Source organism: Ciconia boyciana, chromosome 19 (assembly GCF_034638445.1).
Source record: "Ciconia boyciana chromosome 19, ASM3463844v1, whole genome shotgun sequence".
NCBI classification, from domain to species: Eukaryota; Metazoa; Chordata; class Aves; order Ciconiiformes; family Ciconiidae; genus Ciconia; species Ciconia boyciana.
Genome location: NC_132952.1, coordinates 5,740,195 through 5,762,903, shown reverse-complemented (window position 1 = coordinate 5,762,903; position 22,709 = coordinate 5,740,195).

Sequence of the window (22,709 nt, the reverse complement as noted above, 5' to 3'; positions counted from 1 at the left end):
TGTGACGGGAAGTCATTAAAATGGCCGTAGATCAGATCATGTGCTATGATCTGTGCTTCTTTTGGGAAGACTAGCCAACGGGAAGCATACAGCCACTGCCGACGAGCCAGAGCTCCTCTTGCAAATGCGTCGCAGCCGGCAGCGGGAGTGAGAGATTCGGGCGCCCTGACTGCAAGAGCGGGCCAGTGCCCCGAGAGCGGGAGTCGGAGTCAGGAGACCTGCAAGCTCTCTTACCTTTCATGGCCTCACTACACCTATGCAAAGTGAGTCTCTCCATGTGTCTGCATGTACGGGAAAAGACAGGTCAGGCTTCCAGGAGCCCAAGGACTAGAAGTAGGTCACATCATATGTGAAAGACGTAAAAGGGCATCCCTCTACTCTGGAAGATATTGAAAGGTTCACAAATGGTCAGAGATTGCAGACATCTTGTGCGGCCCTACCTGAGTTCTGAATTAGCTAGCTTGAGTAACCGCAGCAGCAACCAAGTGCTTGTCGTGCAGGCAAATCCAGAGCCCTGCATGGAAACACAGAAAGCCAGAAAGTGCATTAATTATACATTAATTAAATGTAATTTACTGGGTTTTTTTCTGCATCCCCCCGAGTGCCAGTGTGTTGGTTTGAACTGCCTGTGCGGTGTATCACCGTACAGCAGCCCACACCGAGAGCTGGGCGTAGCTTTAGTGCAGGTCAAGTTCGTAGAACAACAGCAGGACATCTGGGTATGGCTGTGGCCACAGTGGTTTCAAATTTATTGGCATGTGCATGCACAGAGGTAAGATTATATACATTAGAACAGAGCAGTAGAGACATGCCTGATTCATCCCTCAACCGTACTTGTGTGTTTCTGTAGAGAACACTTTTAATAACAGATGCCTGAATACAGCCAAGTCATTAGTGGTTACTGATCTATCTTGCATACACATGAGTTTTTTTAGGCGTCTATTAATGAAGAAGCGACACCCAGACTTACAGCTGAGATCGGACTTCTCCGTCACATGCACGGGCTCAGGAGCGCGCCACGGAGAAGGGCAGCCCAGAGCATGGCTCAAGCCCCACTTGGGAATTGCTGCTTGAAGCTTGACCAGCTGCTGCTTTGGGGGCTGAAATCTCCTGCATGCCATGCACCCTCCCCTGCCTTGCAGAGCGTGTGGGCACCCACGGAGGGGAACCCATGGAGGGGGACATCAGTAGGGGGATCCCAGGCAGCCCCCACCCACTCCATCCACCCCTGGGCACCTCTGCGCCAGCTGCCACGGGAAAGAACCACAACTCCCAGCATGCCCAAGAGGAGCACAGCATGCCCAGATGGCCTCCCAGACCGCTTCATTTACACCTGAGCACCCGATCGGTTCATGCATGAGCATCCATTTTGCACATGCATGAGAGCCCCCCATGTTCATGCATGACCGTCCAGCTAATTTATGCATGAGGGCCCAATCAGTACACACACAGCACCTGATTAGTTTCATGCAAGAACACCCAATTAATTTATGTTTGATTGCTCAATTACGTCACACATGAGCACCCAATAAGTTCACATATGAGCTGTTAGCTCATGCCTGAGCTCCCAATTAGAACATGTATGAGCGCACATTTGCATCACACCTGAGCACCCAATTAATTTATGCATGAGCGCCCAGTAGCATCATGCCTGGGCGCCCGATTACGTCATGCATGAGTGCCCAATCAGTTCTTGCATGAGCGCCTGATTACTACCTGCATGACTGACCAATTATTCATGCACGAGTGCTCCGTCAGCGCACACCTGAGCATGCGATTAGCTCATGCATGAGCGTTGCGTTGGATGCACAGGGCAGGTTTCAGCAGCAGGGAGGTGACGAAGGAGGGAGGAAGGCACGAACTGCACTTTGCCATCACAGTTGCTTCCAGTCAGTTCTGAAACAAATGTAATGCGCCGTCGCGTGTAGAAATATCAGCCCAGCAGAGCACAGACGGATTGAGGAGTGTCAGCCATGATGGGAGGAAACACGGGAGGAGACATGCGAGGAGGTGCAGGGAGATGCTGGAGGAGATGCACAGAGAGGCAGAGGAGACCTACTCAAGAATCCAGCTCCTGGGGAGAGTTTAATTAAGAAGGGCAGAGGTCTTCCCAAAACAAGCTAAAAACTATGCCAGCTTTCTCCATATTCCACTTTTCTTCCTCCTCCGTGGGTGGGATGGTGGAAACATATTCTGGTGACCAAGTGATAAACGAGGCCTCAGTCCCCTGCGTCCACAGACAGGCAGAGTTCACACGCAGACCCCCAGAGCTCCCCTTGCTTCCAGCTGTGACGTTGCAAAGAGGAGCCGTCATTTAGCAACCCCAGCATCCACTGAGCAGCTCTGTCCAGCTTTTGTATTGCTCTGCTTTCTCACTTTGCCCTCAAAACACCTTTGCCGCAGCTCCCAGGCAGATGTTAACTTCATTCTTTCTTTGGGGACACTCCAGTGAGAGGGATTTATCTTGTCCTCGCTGCCTCAGGACCGACATGAGGCAGAGCTACCCCGGGGTCAGATGGACGGCCTGACTCGCACACATTCACCCCATCTCCCCTCGCCAGAGCTCTCTGCGCAAAAGGGGATTGCAGCTTTAATGAAGTCAGGATTTATGCAAGTTAATCTGGAGGTGGCCTGTCTGCGTTAAGCGGGTTGACATACACCCGGTGCCTCCCACCAGCTTTTGTCTTACAGCTCAGCACACGTAACCTGCGGGGCTGTCTGTCCTGGGGGTAGGCAGAGGGGACGGCGAGGAGCTGTCAGGCAGCCAAGCGCCAAGTCCAGTCCGAAAAGCTGTGAAGAGCCTCCTGGGGCAGGGCACCTCGCCGTGCATGGAGCTCAAGAGGTGCTCCAGGACGTCCCCAGCACCAAGCACCAAGCTGGTCCTCCAGCCACGAGAGGAGCCTCTAAATGACCCCTCCTGCCCCGCTGGCAGCTGCGTGCCTGGGGGTCTCCGGGGTAAGAGAAGCGTCTCTTCAGCCATTTTTACTTATCGACACATAGGATCAAAGCCCTCTTTTGTCCCAGGAGGTCTTGGGCCATGTCTCTGAAATACAAGTTCAGGCCCCTTAACCCACCTCCCCAGCAGTCACCAGTGGCAGAGACTGGTTAGGACACCCTCTTGACTATTAGCACTGATGGACAGAGCAAGTCACTCATCAATCTCTTCCCCTGCTAACCCAGTGTTGAGCTTCTCTGCTGCTGCCAGCACAAGGGAAAGCCCCGAGCCATCCCAGCTACTGGAAATGAAGGGTTTCCCTCCTGGCTAGCCCGCCTGGGAGAGGGAGCATAACGCCCCAGCCGCTGTGAATCGGTGCTTGCCCAGGTACCGGGCAGGTAGGCAAGCCTGCCCAGACCTGAGCAGACCTGCCCAGCCGCTTAAGCAGAGCTCCTGGATTTTCAGCCGGGGGAGCCCTGAGCCTGCGCTTGGCCAAGCCCATCAGACCCCGCGAGAGGACCGGCCTCGGTTTGGACCAGTTTGCTGGGCGAGAAGTCAGCTGTATACACAGAAGCGTGCGCTTCTCCAGCCGCTTGCTCCAAACACACGGACGCTGGGGTAGAAAAGCACGAGGAGTGTCAGAGCAGGCAGATGCAGGGGCTGCTTGCCCAGCAATTACCTCAGTTTCGGCTCCCCTGGAAGCAGGCCATGCGTCCTCTGCAAGCTCCCAGCGACAGGGGCCTGGGAGGAGAGGTCTGGGCGAGCCAAAAGCCGACCGGTGACAGCCACCAAAGGGGTCACTGGAAGGAGAACAAGAGCAAAGAGAGACAACGGAAGGTCGCTGGAGGAAAAAGGTGCAGGGCAAATAGAGAGATATGAAGAGTACGAGAGAGAAAAACAGGGTATATAAATACTAAAAAAAAGGAACAGGAGAGGATGGAGGAGGGAAAGTAAAGTGAGCAGAGGAAGGGATAAAGAGCTGTGCCAAATATTCCCCGTCTTGTCCTTTAAGCCCTAAGCTGATCCAGCGGAGGCAGGTATTTACAGGACGGGCTCAGCTTTCCCAGCTTGTTCCCAGTCTTGGCACAAAGGCCAAGAGTAGACGAAGAAGAAGGACAGAGAATGGCAACAGGGCCCATGAAAGCCCCCGACAAACCCCATTGACGTGGCGGTCCTGTTCCCATCTGTCAGCAGCCACTCAGTGAAAGGGTGTGAAGGGGAGGGGGGCAGGCGGTATGAATCAAGGGCTGACACAAAGAGGAAGAGACTGATTATGCTGTTATTTCTCCACTTTCAAACCCCATTAGGGGACATGCCGGGCTTTTCTCAGGGTCTTTGGGATGCTTAAGCTGCCCATTTAGCAGCGGGAACGGTCCAATTAAAAGAAAGACAAAGGAGGAGCCCAGCCTGTCTTAATTGAAATGGGTTTCAGTCTAATGAGGATTAGGTTCAAGAACAGACCTAAGGGAGCAATCCAATACCCATTACCCTCCTGGACTGTACCACGGCCAGGGCCGCTGGCCATGCCGCCCTGGCCTGGGAGCCACACGGCGTGGCAGACCCGGCACGCCAACGGCCTGGTGCGACGGGAAGGAGAGCGGCCCCTTCCCCAGCCACCAGCCCCAGGGGCAGCAGCTCAGGCTTTCAGACTTTGCACTTGCCCTGCTATTTGGAGGTGAGCGGCCTGCGTTCACCCGTCCCAGTGCTGCGCCTAGCAGGGAGGAGGGCAGCGGGCTCGAACAAGGAGCCGTGCCCAGCTCCCCTCGCACCCTGCAGAAGGGGAATGCCGCTGACCTTCACTGGGAAGCCTTGGCTGCCGCTCCGGGGTCTGGGAACAGGCTGAGGAAGGATCAGCTTCCCCAGCCCCGAGCTCAGCCTCGTCCAGCCTCTCCCTCCCCTGCAGCAGAGCCTGTAGAGGGTCAGGGCTTCCCCTGGCTCCCCATCGCAGCGGCCAGTCCCAGCCTCCTGCCTTTTGCTCCCACATCACCCTCTGCCCACCTAATCCCTTTGCTGTGAGCCCCAACCTGCAATCACCCACACCTGCATTTTCAGGAAAGTCCTATTTAACTCGGGGTGGAATGTGCACAGTGTTGCTTCAATTTGCAGGCTTTTTAATTCCTAAAATCCTGCAAAATTTCAACTCTACAGCTGTGGAATGAGATTACATATATATATATATATAAAAAGTGTTATATATGCTTTATATATAAATGCTTTATATAAATATATATATGCTGCTTTATATATGTATGCTATAAATGCTTTATATATATATAAAAGCATTTATATATATAAAAAGCATTGTCCAAACAATGCTTTATATATATATATGCTATAAATTAGAGAGCTATATATATACATACAAAGCATTGTCCAAATTAGGTTGGATTTTCACAGGGATGGCAAAAGCCATATCTCTGTTACAGCATTCTTCCTCCTTCCTCTCCCCTGTCTCGGTGTAAAGTTGGAGAGTGCTGGAACAGGACAACAGCGAAAAGCCAGCAATCTTTTTTTTTTTTTTTTTTTAAATTTGTGGAACACCCGGTTCCCCCCTCTTTTAAGGGCCAGCTGAATGATTTTGATCGGCATTTTTCCAGCAGCCCTTCTACCCCAGCAGAACAAAGCAGGAAAATTATAGCCCAGATGTTAAAAACTCATCGGACAGTCGCAAGCGGGGCCTATAGCATGGACGCCCCGAGCCGCCTGCCCCGCGGTCCCACACCAGCAGCACGGGCGATGCGGAGCCCGGCAGCGCTGGGGACCAGGGGGGCCCCCCCTCCTGGGTGACCCTCCCACCTCCGAGGGGGCTTCTCTCCCTGGTTTTGTTCCCGCGACTGCAACACTCGCTGCGGTCGCGGTCGCGGTCCCGGTGCCGGTGCCGGTCCCGGTCGCGGTCCCGGCGCCGCGCGGGGGCACTCGCAGCCCGGCCGCGCCGCCGGAGCGGGAGCCGCGGGGGCGGCTGGGGAGCGGCGGGGAGCCCCGCAGGGCCCAGCCCGGTACGCACGGCTCTCTGGCTGGCCCCGCACCGGAGCGATGGCCGCGGCCCCGGAGCAGCGCTTCTGCCCCGCTGTGCTGCCGGGAAGCCGGTCCCGGAGCCGCGCCGCCCGGCTGTGCAACCTGCCCTTCCCTTCCTCGCCGCTGCCCGGTCCCGGGGTGCTCCTGCTTCCCCGAGGTTTATTCCCGGCCCCCCCCCCCCCCCCCAAGAGCAGGGGAGGCAGCGCCTCGCAGCAGCCCGCGGCCCCGGGCTGGGTGTCGTGTGTGTCCCCCCCCCGCCCCGGCAAACCGGCAGCGCGCTGTACCCGGGCCCCGGGGAGAGGCCCCGGTTGCCGGGGGGGGGGGTCCCCGGCCGGCCCCGCCGGGAAGCAGCGCGGTGCCACGAGAGGGCAGCGCACACCGGAGCCGGTTGCGCCGGGAGCTGGGCGCTCCCTCCAGCGGGGAGAGCTGCGGGGAGGCGGAGGCCGGGCCTGCGGAGGCAGCGCCCCGGGACACGAACTCTCGGGCTGAGCCGGTGCGGCCGTTTCACGTGTGTGATCTTCAGAAGTCGCTTATATTCTCATGACAGCCCAAATGCAGCCAGCAGCGGGAAGGCGCTGACCTCGGAGCCCAGCTAGAACGGGGCTGCTCGATGCTTCGCTGCCCGTAAAGCCCCAGAGGGAACCGGAGCTCCTCTGCTCATCCTCCGGTTGCACCGAGATCCCCCGCCTGTTTAGGCTAGAAGCAGTTTATGGCTGGCAGAGGCTGATGCTATCTAGTCATAAACACTAATAAGAAGGGCAGGACCACTTATTGCTAATACGCCACTTAATTCTGCTGCCAGATCCTGTAAGGGTGACCGACACAGGTCCCAGCGCAGGCGGCAAAATCACAAGTGCCAGTACTGAGAGCCGAGTATCTCAGATCTGCTCTCTCTGAAGCGGATCTGTTCCTCTTCTCACCTCACACTTCCCCTTCCCCACAGCTGCCCTCCACCCTCTCGCTGGCAGCTGCGGAGTGAATTCGCAAGGACCCAGGTCTCCAGAGCCCCAGGAAGCAAGGCTTTAGCGATCATCTGGATTCTTGTGCGCTTCACCTCTCAGCTGCCAGGAGCGGGGAGGGAGGGAGCAGAAAGCAGCAAGCAGGCTGGGCAGCCTGGGAGGCAGCTGGGATGAGAGGCGCATGATATTTTCCATTTTCTCATCTGAATTACGAGCTCCAATAAATAACCCTGGAAATTTCACATAGTGCGAGCGCTGGCCTCCCAGGTATCCCATGGTTTGAGTCAACAGAGGTGGAAGCAGGTGGCATGCACAATTTATCATCTCCTGGGGGGGGATTTCTTGTGGTGACTGACAAGCGGGTCCTTTCTGTTATTGTCGTTCGTCTCTGTCAGCCCTCCCTTATCAGCACATTGCTAGGTCTCTCTCTGCCTCCCCTCAGCATTAATCATTCTAGTGATGCTGCCCACGCCTCTGCTGGAACCAGGTCGTGAAACTCTCATCCCACCCACTTACCACAACCCAGCTCGAGTCACGTTTCAGCCTCTGGCAAAACCATGTGGGGCTCTGCGGGCCGGTGCACAGTGGGAAAATCCCGGCCGCTCTTTAACCCGTGCCACCCCGAGGCAGGCGTGCAGTCCTCACTGCCCGGGGGGTCCTGCGGGTGGGAGAGGGCCGGCCCAGCGCTGGGATGATGAGGAATGCCGTCCACGCACCGAGACGCCATCCTCGCTGCCTCCGCCACACAGCCAGGCAGGCCGCTGGCAACGCCGAGGCCAGACTACAAGTGATTATTGTCTCTGCGTGTGGCCACAAAATGTGTCTGAAGCTGCCGCCTGCTAAGTAGCTGCAAACCCAGAGCTGCAGGCAGAGCGGGAGGGCAAGCTACCCGGGACCTCCCGGGGACGAGAAGGGAGGGAGATGCTCTGGGGTCACCAGTGGTCATCTGGGACAGGGGCCCAGAGCACTGGCGGGAGGGAGAGATGTGGGGCAAAGCTGGCAGCTGCCTGAGCCCCACCATTCTTCTCTCTCCTCCCCGTACTCGCAGCTGGGCTTGGGGTCCCTGCTCTGCTGGGGATCGGGGGGGGGGAGGAGTGCGTGAGGCGTGCAGTAATGCAGGGAACCCTGCGTCAATGCAAAGGGTCGGGTTTAGCACCCAGAGGGCTACAGCAGTGAGAAAAAGTCCAAGTCACGGATGCGAGGGACGTGCCCAGAGGACCCTAGCTATACACAGCGGCTGCTCTTCCCCCTTCTCTGGTGGGCCCTGTGCTCACGGGCGTGCAACCTCCCTGGCTTTCTAGTCACCACGCAGCTCTCTGTGGCCCCTACAGTTCTTACTGTCCTGTACGTGGGAAAATCCCCTCCATCAGGTCAGGGGATAAAATAAACAGAGCCGGGAGACCGAGGCATTCCCGAGGCATTCTCACCTGGGCCTGGGGCCCCCCCCCTCGGAGTGGGAGCTGGAAAATGAGATTAAAAGTAGCGATTTGCTTTCCCATGCTGAGAGGAAAATAGGGACAAGGGATTAGCCCCAGAGCGAACATGTCACGCCACACCTGCTGCTGCATGGCCAGCCGTGAGCAGCGCTGCAGCGAGGAACGGGGGCCAGGCTCAGCACCGGCCACGCTGACTGCCCGGCTGCCCTGCCCCAGCCCCTTATCCCCGTCATTCTACATCCCCCCCGCAGGTCTTGCATTGCACGATCACGCACAGCACAGGGCAATGCCACAGGGCTTTTGGAGCACTACCTACCTATGGTGCCGGACACTGGGTCCCAGCATGTCCGCACTGGGCAATGGGAAAAGAGACTTTGGGGCAGGCTGCCATAGCACGGGCGGGTGCTGCCTGCCCCCAGCTCAGGATGAAGCCTGGAAGAATGAAAACATCCTGGAAGTGGGAGGAAACTCTGAATTTTAGACCTAGACTCTAGTGCTGCTCCAGGGCTGAATGGAACCACAGATGCAAACGTGCATTTCCAGAAAGGCTGGGTCCAGATCACGACCTTGTGGCCCAAGCTTTGCTCGGGCCAGCCTGAGGGAAGCAAGGCTTCTGATGGTGAAAATACTTTCATCACATCCCTGGTCCCAAATTCTTGTTCTGCCTATTTATCTGGCCAGAACACAGGGCCAGCAGCATTCCCAAGCACGTGGGAAGGCCTGGAGAATGTCTCTTTCCAAAGAGGGTATCAGGCTTTGCATTAAAATACAGCAAGAAGCTGAGAAAGGGCAATAAAAGAAGATGAATGATGTGCAGGTGCTGGCTGGGATCCCCTGGAATGAGCCGCACTAAGTCCCCGGCTCCGCTCACCATCCTGTGTGCTTTTCCCACTGGCTTCTTTAGCAGGAACTTGATTTTTTTTTTTTTTTTCCTGAAGTGTGTGGCTCATGTGCCTGAACGTGCTGGGAATTTCCACCCTCTGGTCCCAACTTAATGGATCCAGCTGCAAAGATACTGAATGTTCTGGTCTAGGGTTTGCCTGCTCAGGTCTGTCTCTCATTTCATTGTTAAAGCAAGTGAAATGTGACAGATTTAAAAGTGAGATTCAAAGCAAAGCTTGGTGGGGAAGAACCTGTGGAGGTTTGAAAGCTGAGTAGGAAGTAAATGGAGCTGCAAAGCTAAGTTTGTGCTCCACAAAAAAGTCTGCCTTTTCCAGACCTGTTCTAGTTCCAAACCACTGTTGGTCGCAGTCCCTAAATTACAGTCAAACAGAAATTTTGAAACTCTAGGACATGGGAACGCAGCAGTACCTCACTGATAATATACTGTAATACAAACAATGCAGTAATGCTAGATGCAGACACTAATTATTGCAAAGAAATGAGACACTCCGCAGCCTTTTCAGAGCACTCCCACCTGCATTATCATCACGCTGAGCTCCCCCCAGCACCCTCATTTCCCTCTCCCGGACATTCCCTGCCTCATTCCTCCCAGCAGCAGAGGCTTTGGGACGCCTTCCTCTGGGAGGAAGGCTCCTGCCTGCCCCAGCCCGGCCGAAGCGCTGGCCTCCCAGCGCAGGTGCGTCAGCCCGGTCTGCCGCAGGTCTGTTCACAAGCTCGGCTGGGACCGTACCCCCGCAGCCTGCGCGCCCACGGCAGCGGGGGGAGAGGAGACTGTTCCCCTGACTTTTATTACGGGAGGTTAGCTAGCTGAAGGGCCAGCCAAAACACACTTGTGTCTGCTAGATGCAGGGCTGACGGGTCACGGAGCTGGCCGAGACAGGATTTCCAGCATGAACAGCAAAAGCCAGCCGTGCTGGGAGCAGCCGGTCTGCTCCGAGAGCCGCCATGGGCAGGCTTCGGCTGCCCCGCCAGAGCTATCGGATGTGACCATCAGAGTGCCTCTCTGCAGGGTGACAGTCACACGGCTTTTCTCCTCAGGGCCTCCCTCTCCTGCTGCTTCGCTTCCTCCCAGCCCCTGCACGCTTGCAGCTCTGCCCGTCTGCCTCATCTGGCTCCGCTCTGAAGCAGAAGCCTACGGGCAAGGGCGAGCCATGGGAAAGAGGAGCCCGGGCTGCCTGCGCCACAGCGGAGCATCCTGCCCGGTGCACCCAGCTTCCGTCCCTGCCGGATCCCGGCAGCCGGCGGGATCGCAGGGCCAGACGCTCAGCTGGGGAAATGGGCGCGGTGCCACCGAAGGCAGCCGCCAGCTGATGGCCAAAGCGATCAATGTACCCACAGCCCCGGCTGGCCAGCGGAAAGCTGTGCACATGTGCCCGTACCCGTGCAGGGGCTCTGGCTTGGCCCATCTGCACGGCTGCCAGCAAATTAACCCCGCAGGTCCTCGACGTCGCCCTCGGCGCTTGGCACTCGCTGTCCATCTGCGTGGGTCCGCAGAGCAGACAACTGCAGCTGGGGGGATTATCAGCTGCTGAGGAAGCTGCACGGGGTGGGAAGGGGCCCTGATCCCCTATCGCTCGGGCTGCAGCCCCCGTCGCTGGTTGCCTGCCAGGCTGGGAGGGCGGGTAGGGCTGACTCAGCAGCTGGATGGAGCCTGATAATGCAGCGTTATCGCCGAGACCCGATTTGGTTGATTGTTGTCTTGGGTGCTTTCCAGATCTTGATACTTCAGGGAGCTGCAGTGACTCACTGGGCGCGTCGGGAGGAGGGCACGCTTCCTGCAGCGTGTTTCAGTGTAGATTGCCCCCGTTTCAGTAAATGAGTAAATTTTATTTATCGCAGTCGTGGTGTGCTGCCTGCCACCACCACGCATCTGAGGGGAGCGTGCCTGCCTGACAGAGACATTTCGAAATTGATGCTGACACAAGCCCATATTTCAAGCTGCAGCGCAGGCGTCAGGGGATCAAACAGCCACCTCCCTGTTTCCATTTGTGCAGTGAAGGCAGGGATGTTGCTTGTGTCCCTGTGTGACATTTATCACTGAGCGAAGGCAGAGCAGCTCCACAACACGTTCTCAGCCCTACGGAGCCTCTCAGAGGGTCTCGACTCTTCCTGCACGTCCTTTCTCCATGCGGTGCTGCTCTCTGGTGAAAGGGCTGGACGTTTGTCCTGTGGCTGGCTGCCCTTTGCCTGCCTCCAGGCAGGGTTTGCATGTTCAGTAGCCAGAGATACATGCAGAAATCCTTGAGCTGATGAAAGCACAGACCCCCTCCGGTGGGATTCCCCTCTCAGGTACTCTCAAATAAAAACGGCACTACTCCAGGATAAACCAAGTGGTCTGAAAGTACTCCGGGTTGGATAGCAACTGGCTGACTCACAGTCAGGAGCAGGTTTGCTGGGAAATTGGTTCTTCTACACCTGCTTACAGGGGGCGATGCCTCCCCCTGGACCTTGTACTGCTGAAACCAGCCAGCCTCTGATGCCCTTCCCTTGGCCTGCCTGCATGTTGGCCCTGTGGCTCCTGAGATGCAACTGGCTTGAAAACTCCCCTGGGATGCCCCGGGCAGACATTGGCAAGAAAAGCCTTCCAGGAAGGCTGGTATTCACAGCCCCATCCCTCCTGCCCTATTTCCCACAGGGCAAGATCTGAAGATGGGTTTTTGCATGTGCTGAGCACATTCCTGCTGTTTCCTTATCAAATTTCATCTCATCGATCGGAGGAATGACTGCTAGCCAAACTCAATTTCTTCCTAATGCATTTCTGGTGGAGAGAAGCGTCTGAGCAGGAGGTGCCCAGCCAGGGCCTCCCCAGTCCCGTGACTCTGCCCTGCAGTCCCCAGCCATGCAGCCTGTGTGCCCACATACTCTTTCATGCTCCAGGTAAGGTGGCTGGCACGTCTTGATCATCCTTGCCGTGTGTGGTAGTACCTCAAAGTGCCAATCCTAAAGACAGTCCTTATCGATATGCAGTTATTGTGCTCCCTCTTGTCTTTTCTGTCTCCCAAAGTGGCCTCTGTGAACTGCTGCTGTGGAAGCCACGAGCCAAACCCCTTGAAGCTCCCCTGGGCTCAGCCAGGGGATCTGTTCGGTCTCCCCAGAAAGGACACAGCTCCTGAGACAGCTCTTTGCAGAGCCCATTCCCTTCCCAGCTGGGTCAGCCAGGGTTTGCCACAGCGAACCTGCACCTCGGCGAGATCAGCGCTGGAAGCTCACAGGCAGGAACATGTCCTCCTCTCCAACAAAACCTGTCAAGCCCCACGGGGCTGCCTTGCAGGTCAGCAGCTGAATCACTTCTTTCTAGTTTCATGCCTGCTGGAGCAAATCTGTAGCACAAGGACAGAGCTGGCCTGGCTTGTCTGAACACCCTTCGTTCATTGTCCTCTCAGAAAATTAACCTTTTTGTGACTGCCACTCCCCTCCACCCCATTAGCCAAGTCATTGCAATGGGCAGGGTGTGTTGACTGGGCGGGCGGTGTCCCTGGGGACCTTGTGGACAGCCCTACGTGTAGCCTTGGAGAGTAGGGGCGTGGGGCGTTGCAAAGACATGATTGCAGGGTTCAAACAGGGGCCTGGAGACCACAGAGCCCGAAGGGCCAAGCTCATCTCCCACATTAACTCATGCCCTGATGAGCAGGTCATTTACTGCTCTGCTGAGACACCTCGGAGGCCTCATCAACAACAGCCACAGAGACAGGATGCGGGGCTGAGGGTCACGGAGCGAGGAGCTGAGCCCTGCTGCAGGCAGAAGTAATGGTGTTCCTCCCGGTGCCGCTGAGCAGCGTCTTGGGCCAACGCTCCTAATGGGCTGGGGAGGGCGAGCTCCTTGTTCCCGTGCCTTCGAGCTGGGAAAGGCACAGGAGCAGCAAACCATATAGATTGAGTAGCACGGACTGAGCATCACAGGGCCCCCAGGCTCCGGTGAATGAACAGTGCAGCCCAAAATCCATGGCTGCCATTAGGAGAGGAGTCTTTAAAAACCTCAAAGAATCCATGCCTGATAAAATTTGGGAAATGCAAACCAGATTTGGCGGGGGGGGGGGGGGTATTTTTGCATCCGGCATCCCAGGGCAGACGTCATTAGCAGAGAGTGGAACGCAGATGCTCGTATAGCAGGGACAGCAGCTGGGGATTGTCTGTCTGCAGAGTGTTTATCATGAACAAAAGGAAGGAAAAGGAAAAGGAAAAGGGGAAAAGGGAAAAGGAAAAGGAACTGCCACAGACTCAATCTCAGTCAATCTGCTGCTGCTCCACTGCAGAAACACCTCTCAGAACCCCACTCTCTACAACAGGTCCAGTCCTTGGGCTACCTTCCAGTGACTGCTGAGAGAGCAAAACAGGCTGCAGGGTGAATTTCTTTTGCCTGAACAGAGCAAGATGGGGTCACTCAGCTTTGAGCACCCTCGAAACAGACATCAGATGGCAGTAGCATCTGGCTTCTAGTGACCTTGGCTGATCTGGCTACCGCAGCGTGGAAGGCTCCATGCTCTCCCACCACCTGAATCCTGCAGTTAGCCAGCAGAAAGGAGCTACGTTTCAACTTCACGTCCCTGTGAGAGGATATCAGACTTTGTGGATGAGGCAGCTGCCACCGGAGCAGCAACCCCAGGAGCACAGAGCCAGCTGTGCCTCTGGGCACCGTCCAGGGCTGCCCCTGCGCTTCAAACGACTCCAGCCTTTCCCGGTGTGGCTCAGCACCCCCAGGCATCTCTAAGTTCTCCGCCCGTTCCTTCCTAACGTTTCTTGGATGAAGTGTTTGTTTCAGGAGTCAAGGCCTGCTTCACCATTATGGAAGCTCCCAAAGCTCAGCATCCAGGCAGATAAGGACCATCCGCACTCCGCCTCCTCATCAATACCGAGCATCTCAAAAGAAGCCTTGAACCCCCCCAAGGCAGATGAGATCATTAGTGGCATGTGTGTTGCAGAGAACGGGGAAGTCGATCCATTTAGTCCTTCATCTGGGAAAGGGTTTGCAGCATGGAGCTGATGGAAAATAATGGCTCTAGATCACTGTATTTCATGGTGAGGAATGCGTGCTTAGGACATTCACGATAGCTGCAGTTTTACTGGTGTGTCCTCTGGGAAGAGGTGAACTCCAGATACCGGGTTTTTAATCAGCAATTAGCATTCACTGCCCAATGAATGAAACTGCATTTCGCCTCTGAGTCAGAGAATCCCTGAACTCCATTAGTCTCCACGTCTCCCTCCACCCGGCCGCCTGGTTGATAGCATCGTGCCAGGGCCACGGCCACCCAAGCCCTGCTAAGGGCAGCAGTTAAAGCGAAGAGCGCAGCAGCGACAGAAACCAGCAAGTCACTTTTGCTCAGCCCTTGAAGGTCTGGGTTTCCAGCGGAGATGTATGTCAGAGCTGAGCCAGGCTGCAGAGTTCCCAGATACGCACTGGTTCCCAGATACGCACTGGCCTTTCAGTGGCCAGAAAGGCCACTGCTCTCGCATGCCCTGACCTGCTCCAAGGCGTGCTATTCCAGCCATTCCGCTGAAACAAACAGCGTGGCAGATAAGCAGGTGAATGTCAGGACCGGGGTTAGAGCCTGTCCATTTACCACTTCACTGCCTGGACACGCAAACAAACAGCAGTTAGGAAAAGGTGGGGAAGGCAGGAATCCTAAATTAGGAGCAGACGTGAATTTAAGTGCTTAGGTTGGTGGTTAGTTGCCACTTTGAGGTTTCTCCGGATAAGCTCCGGTCTCTCAGAAGCCCTGGCCTTCCTGAGTGCTCTCCAGGAAGGCAGGAACGCCTTCCAAGAGCTCAGTCAGCCCCTGGTGATGCAGGGGGAAGGTGCAGGCTCCCTCGCACCCCTCAGAGGTGACTGTCGTCCAAACTCTGTGTCCACAGAAAAGGCCAATTGCAATGTGTGAACTGCTAATTTGTTCTCAGTGGTGCAGCCGTGGAAGGAATTCCAGCTGAATAAAGTCCTTTCTGCTCTGATTAATTGTCCCCCCTGGTTATGAACAATGCAGAACAAAACAGGGATAATATTCATGCTAGGGAAATGGGGAAGACAGTCACCCAAATGCTGCCATTAACGAGTCCAAATAACCGAGGCTGAGCCTGAATGCATTAAAGTCGTGGAGGAAGTCCTGGGAGGAAAGAATGTTCCCTATTAGCCAAGCTCCTAGTGTCTCGAGTATTACAATAGCAGAGCGATTCCTCGCTCCTCACTGCCTGCTGCTGCCCTGGGTTCAGTTAAATGTCAGCTCAGCATCGACAAACTACAAATTACCAGAGGGCGTGTAGCTCTTTCAGTCCCACTGAACCCTATCAACGGGGAAATAATAATGTGTCCCCCAGGCTGGCTGGGATGGAGGCACATCCCCGGCGGGATGGGACCGGGACCACTGCCTCCTGCTCTGGGCGCGGGAGGAGGGAGCAGCCCCGGCCCCTCCAGCCTGCCTGGAGAGCAGGGAGCTTCACCCTCCCCGGGGAACACGGGCACCGGGAGAGCCATCCCCGAGGAACCCACGGCCCGAGCCAGCGACAGGCCAGCCGAGCGGCAGGATCTCCAGCGCAGGCTCCGGTTCCCTGCCCGGCAGCAGGAGGAGCGATGCAATATGCCTCCCCCAAAATGTGGAGGCAAAGGCAGAAAGCTCAGCACGACTTTTGCCCCCCCAGAAGCACTGGAGCCGGTACAAGGCTCAGTCTCATGAGGGGGACAAAGGTTGTGGTTGGAAAGCTTTGGGTTTTCCTCGGTCCTGAGATAGCGTTGGGTTTAGTTGCTCCAGAGAATTTGTTTCAGAAACCGGAAAATATTGGTAAGCGGAAGCCAAAGGAAATAATAGCTGTTTGCTTTCCTCCTGGGGGTGCTCGGAGAATAAACCCATTCGTGATGTTCCCACACGCAGGTCAAGCAGACACACACTGGGGCAGGTAACAGAAGAACGGCTGGAAAGCTTGGCCAAAATTTTCAAGCCTTCCCACCGATGTGGAGTCTCCGAGACGGAGCCGGGGTCCCCGGAGGTCGATGCCTCTGGCTGCGGTTACCTGCGGGGCAGGCACCCGAGGTCGGTTGCGTGAGGACTCCCGGGGAGCCGGAGCCGGGCGGCCTGCCGTGCCCCCGAGCCCCCAGCTCGGTAATAAAAGTGCACAATTTAGAGCAGCCTGGGGTAGTTCTCAGGGGAAAAGAGAGGCTCCGGGCAATAGCCGGTCTCATCAGGAAAGCGAAATATGCTGGCCAGGGCGTTGATACACTTATTTTGCCATTGTCCCTGGAAAAGGAGCCGTAGTGCTTCCCTGCTGCTGGTTTTAAACTAATTACATTCCCTTTAAAGCGGGAAAATAAAAGGCGCTTCGTTTACTGGGAAGCCTGGTAGCATTTTACAATTGCTGCCAAAGCGCTGAGCTTTGAACCACAAACCCCTACTTATGCTGCCCCTACCTAAAATCGCCTTCGGGCAGCGACCTCCATGGCAGGGGAAATATTCCAAGGAGTTGAAAAGTGGTGTAAAGATCGCGCTTTATTTTTAAATGCTAGTTTTCAGCACATAATCTTTCATTCCGTGGGTCGGTCCGCTCTCCCTGAGCCAGCCCCTCTCCCTTACCCTCACCCATTGTTCTGAGCTGTTGTTTTCAATAGATGCATTTTTAACTGATTGCTAGTGGTTTTTACCCCGTTTGCGTAGGAGCACCCAAAAAGCGCTGAGCTACCTCTCTGTTGCTCTGGAGTATGTCTCATCTGACCCGTTCACCTCTGTGTTCCACACTCTGGCTTGCTCAGGGACACGCAAAGGGTAGATGGCCATGGATTTGTTATGCCATGGTATCATCCGTAGGTGTAGGCCTGAGATGTGCCATCCCAAAGCAAGCCAGCTGGTTGCTGGAAGGACAGATGTCCCTGTGTCCTCCCAAGGCATGCAGTGGAAGTGGCACCTGAAGGCAAAATGTTGGGAGCAAGTCCCAAACTTGCCATGGCCACGTGCATGTGGTACCTGGCACAGGCAGGGTCAGGCTGGACATTACCCAAGTGGTCTTCCTAACCATTGCCGCTTCCCGAGTCCGTATGGCAACATGTCCCTCACACACGTTCATGTTGCCTACCCTATTCCAGCCCTGGCTGGACACAGGTACAACAGTTACTGAGACCTCGGGCAAGAAAGCAGTCACTGGCATGATGCTTGTGAGGAGGCAGAAGAGCTCTTCCCGTGTTTGCCCACTCTTTCCTCTGCTCTGGCCCTTGGAGCCACCTGCTTTGAGTTCGGGGTCACTCCCGACGTTGTATGAACGCTTCTTCTGCAAACCATTACGGCAAGTCTCTAGAGACCCAAACCTTGCTGCTCATCCTCGGCAAGAAGGAGAAACTAGGCAAAGAGCAGCTTTTGAAAGCTATGGTGAGCGGGAACGGGAAAGGGAAGGTTTATGGCGAAGCTGGGCACTCTGGTCGAGGGCATCTGCCCCGCAGAGAGGGCTTTGCTGTAGCATTCCCATGAGAACAAGCTGCTGTGCTGAAATGCCTCAACCTCCCCTCCCTGCCTCTCGCCCCTTCTTAATTGGTTTGCAAATGTTAAATGTTTTGGCTCTGTGTTCAAACCGCTGTCTGGCTCCTGTAGATACGGCCTAACCCTAGGAGTTCACCCGGGGCTCCTGGCCCCTCCGGCTCCCCCTCTTTGCCATAGCAGCAAGCCCCTGCCGGGCCGGCCATTGTGTCCTCCTCCCCTAGCCGGAGCACCTGGAGACCTTCTTGTAAAAACTTCATTTGCTGGGGAAAGCTTTGATTAAAACAGCCTGGCAGGGGGCTCCCCCACTCCCGAGTCAATATTGGTTTTGGAACAGATGGGGGTGACGACAGGACGGGGGGAAGCGGAGCAGCCAGAGCCGCAGCCCCGGCGGTGCCAGCGCCGGGACCGGGTTTTGCTGTGCGTGGATGCCTGCGTCCCGAGCGCCTGGGGAATGGCAGGAGGCCCTTAGCAGCGCTGCCGAGATCAAAGTGGAGCAGCCACCGAGAGGTGGAGCAGCCCTGTGTGCTGGAAACCTCGGGGAACAAAAGCATCAAAGTAAATCAAATGAAACTAATTGAAGCGCTTTAACATTAAATAATGAGGGAGAGGCTTTCATGAAACGCCAGCTTCTTCCCGTCAAAATCTAGGGACATGCTTCCAAGAAAACCAAAGCGACAACCCCCCCAACAACAACAACAAAACCCCGAACCCAAACATCTTGCACAAAAGGGCAAGATGATTCCGGCTGGGTGGCTGCGCGGGCCCTCCCAAAGCACGGAGCCCGCCGCTTCCACAGCCAAGCAGCTCCCGAGCGGACGGCGGGCTGCGGGCAGCCCGGAGACCCAAGCACGTGGCCCGTTTTCCCAGACGGCTTCGGTCCCCGGGATGGGGGGGAAGCGCTTTCTGCTTGCTCCGGGCACTTCACAGGCAGCAGAAGGACGTGTGCGGTCAGGACGCCCGGAGCTGCTGGTGCACTCCGGGAGCGGCAGCGAGGGCAGCTGCCATGGCGGCCCTTGCTGGAAGTGCCGACGGCTGAAGCCCGCCTGTGCCTGCAGCACACCGCAGCGAACAGGGAAACGCTCCGCGGGTGCAGACCTGCCTGGTGCCACGGCTAAACCTCAGGTCTGCAGGGCACGGCCCCGGCAGCCTCTCGGCTTCTGGGGAACCCTGTCTTTGCAACACAAAACTCTGAGAGGTCTGATAATTGCTGGGACTTAAGGTTCAGCCTGGCCTCCGGAGGTTCCCAGGACAGCCGCAGCAGCAATTACCATGACCTGCGTGCCATTGCCAGGGAGCAGAGGGAGGACTTGCCAAGTCCATTCTGTGCTGGCTGGGAGCAGAGGGCTCCAAGGAAGCACCTCTGATTGTGGCTTACCTATTTCTGTGGCTCACTGTCTCTGGCAGCAGCAAGGAAGGACATTCCGGCAGTTTCTCATCCTTTTGGCCAGGGCTTAGGATTTGCATGTTTGCAATTACTCCCAGCTAGGCAAAAAGTAGAGCTGTTTTTCCCTCCCTGCTCCCTGAGAGCGGGACTTGAGCAATAAAGCTGGATCAGTTGTGGGATCTATAGCAGAGCTCATTGCAGAGACAAACATGGTCCCTCTCCCCGATTTCTCCTGTGCTCAGCCCAGCTCTTTGGAAAAGTCTCTCTTTTTGCCATCAGAGAGCTGCTACCAGCCCTGCCCTGGGAAACTGAAAGAGAAAGAAGCAGCAGAGATGGACTAGACGGACACCCATTGAAATGTCCCTGGTAGCCGCTGGCTAAACCGGATTGTGGCCATGATGAAAGAAACCCACATGAAGACAATTAGACTAAATTATGTCCAGTCGCAGAAGACAAGTTAGCAGTGAAATGTGAGGCAGTCCGACTCCAGCCAGGCTCAATGTCTGGCTTGCCCCATCGCTGCCACTCATACATCACCGATCAAGGGAAGCCCCTGCAGGTTGTTTTAAACCAGGGCCAGCAGGAGGCTGGGCTAATGAGTAAAATCTGAACATTCCTCAAATTTCCCATCCATCCCAAGTGAGGGGAGGGTGGAGGAGGGGGATGGGGACAAAGTGCCTCTCTCCAGAGAGAGGCTGATTCTAACGGAGGGACCAAACGCTTGTGCTGGGAACGGGGAGCTGCTAATCCCAGACCCGACCCGCGCCAAGCCAGCCTCGGTCTGCACCACGGGGAGGTGAAGTTCTCCTCAAGATGGGAACCCAAACCCCCTCTCCTTTCCTTCCCTCCCTCCCCACATGGAGTCCAGTCTTCCCTCAGCTCTGAAACCAAGTTGGGGGGTGGCTGGGAGACAGCCCGGTCGCTCCCATGGTGGGAGCAGGGTGCTCTGTGAGAGCCATTTTATCCGCCAGAGCCTCCTCCTCCTCCGAGCATCCCCGGGAGCTACCCCAGCTCCTGGCCGGGGGCTGCCGGGGGGCCGCGGGCTGACACAAGGGCTGCACGGAGCAATGACGGGGCTTTTCAGCCTCTCACAGGAAAGCAGCCCCGGCCCCTGTTATTGCATTATTCCCCCAAAGACGACTCACTCAAGGAAGAGGCTGTTCAACACCCAGCCTCATCCATAGCAAAGCCAATAAATAAACCTCGCCCACCTATTCAGAGTTCTCTAAAAGGGGGATGTGGAGGAGGGGAACAGTAATTAAAAGGCATCAAAGAGATGGCAGGAAGAAAAAAGGCATTTTAAAGAGGAAAGAAGAGGGAAAACAACCATTCCTGATCAATACAATTACGGTGCTTCAGAGAGCTGCTTTAAAGCACAAGCATGCAAGAGCCCAGCACCAAGCAGCTCAGCAGCTCATCTCTGCTAAGGACACACAAGGCTTTCCAGGGGCACTCGGGATCCTGGGGCTGCAGGGTTTGTGTGCCAGCCCTGAGAGCTTTAAAAGGACCCCAGTAAATGAGTTCCCTGAGGTTTCTCTCTCTGGCTGGTCACTTGGCAAGCTGAGGCAGCTTTTGAAATCTTGGCTTGGCTTTTGCAGCCAGCAGCCAGCACCAGCTCCCCTCCTTTAGCATTCCTGCACAGTTACGGTGGCAAGGGCTGGAGCCTGCCTGCTGCAAGGCAGGCAAAGGTGGCTTTTGGCTTCCTAAGGACGAGAGGATGGCCAACTCTTGCTACAAGAGAGCAGGGGTAGGGACGTGGGGTCCCAATACCACCAAGTGCAAGGGGAAGAGCTGTAGAGAGCTGGGCTCGCTGCTCCTGTGGTTGCCGAAGAGAGAGGAGAGAGGTGGGACAGCGTGAGAAGAGAAGGTCTAAAGCTGTTGCTGCTGCCAGAGTCCTTCTGAAAGTGGCTGGGTTTCTGCTTCATGTGGGGCCAATGCCAGCAAAGCTGCTTTCTGCTGAAAAACTCCTGCCCAAGTTCCCAAGCGCTTCGCTCTCATGCCTATGAAGCAGTGCTGGACGCCAGCCTCTCCTCATACACATGCCACTGGAAGAATTTGGGAGGTATCTCCTGCAGACTTCTTGCAGCTCATCACCTGATACCAGTAGCCTCTTAAGCCAGGGATGCTCAGAGGACAAAAGTTTCTTTAATCCACAGGCAGCGGCACGAAGCTTCGGAAGGCAAAACCTCATATCTGGATGCAAAGCCCACTGGGGCTGGGTTTACGTGTCAGGTCAGACTGGATGGTTATACTTGTCCTTCAGGCTTTAAATCCATGAAATTTTTTTAAAAGGCAAGAAGAAGAGAGGAAAAGAGGAGAATTTATCAGTAATAAGTTTCTACCCTTTTTCTTCATTAATGAAATCAGCATATGGTCCCTATCCTGAAGACTATCCGCCTCCCGTTACTTGGTTCCTCACCCTCCACCACTCTTTCTCCCTCCACTGCTCTTCTGTGTGTCTCTGTCTCCATCGCTCTCGCCCTGGGATTTTAATTACATTCATCTATTTCGACTCACTAGGTCTGTCACTTTCCAGCAGGACTGCTGTAATTATATTGTGGGAAGCACCGTTCACTTTGCTGAAGCCTGAGCGGATTAAGGATCCTCCGCGCCTTTTCCCACCCCTCTCTGCCAGGTACCTGCACAAAGATGACAGATGGTCAGGGGCCATTTATTTCCCCTAATGAGCTGGTACAAAAGGAGATGGCTCCCAAAACACATGTATATTTTTGGTTAACTAAAAATGCCCCAGACTCCCAGGGCTTTGCCTGAAAGATGGGAAGGGTCTTAACCCAGGCAAGGAAACGTGCCAGCAGACGGAAACAGGGGTTTTCAGGCGCCGCAGGAGGAGCCCAGCTCTGGGTTCAGAGGAGCCTGGACTGCGGGAGCGTGTCCTGCCCTGCGGTCTGCTCAGCACCAGGGTTACTCGAGCTCAGTTTCTCTCCCACATTTGCTCTCAGTACTCATAGAAGGGTACCAAGCGAAAGCTCTGAACCTTGCCTGCGTGATGGGTGCCTCAAAAGCAAATCTTGCATTCCTCTCAGCTGACGAGGAGAGAGGTCCCCAGCCTTATCTCCATGCCCCTGGTAACGTGTGATGAGCACCAGTGCAGTTCAGCTTTCCCAAGGAGCACGAGACGCGGGGCACGCTCAACGGTGGCCCAGCAGAAGCTAACACGAACATGAAACTTAGGCCGATGCGGATGAGAGCGGGCTGTTGGTGGGCATCAGAGGATGTCAAAGGATGAAGAAGATAATTCCAAGCATAAGCATGTGCGGAGATTACAGCATGAAAAGAGAGCATGGCCGCCTGTAGCCTGAGCTGATGTAAAGCACCAGAGCTTTCAAGGATCCGCATAGATTTCTGCCAGCTGAAAGCTTAGCCTGAAAAGTGGATTCAGTTTAACCCTCTGGAAGCATGCTATTAGACTGTGGGGCGCTGGAGATAAACTAGGCACGGCATCCTCCCAGTTTGCTGTAGCGAGTATCTTGACCCTGACCCAGCTGAGGCCTACCGGTGATTTAAAACACATATATTGTGTTACAGAGGCCTGTCAGTGGTGGGGACGGAGGAGTTCCAAACCCCCCGCACGTTGGTTGCCCCATTTCACCCCCCACTGCCTGCGCAGCA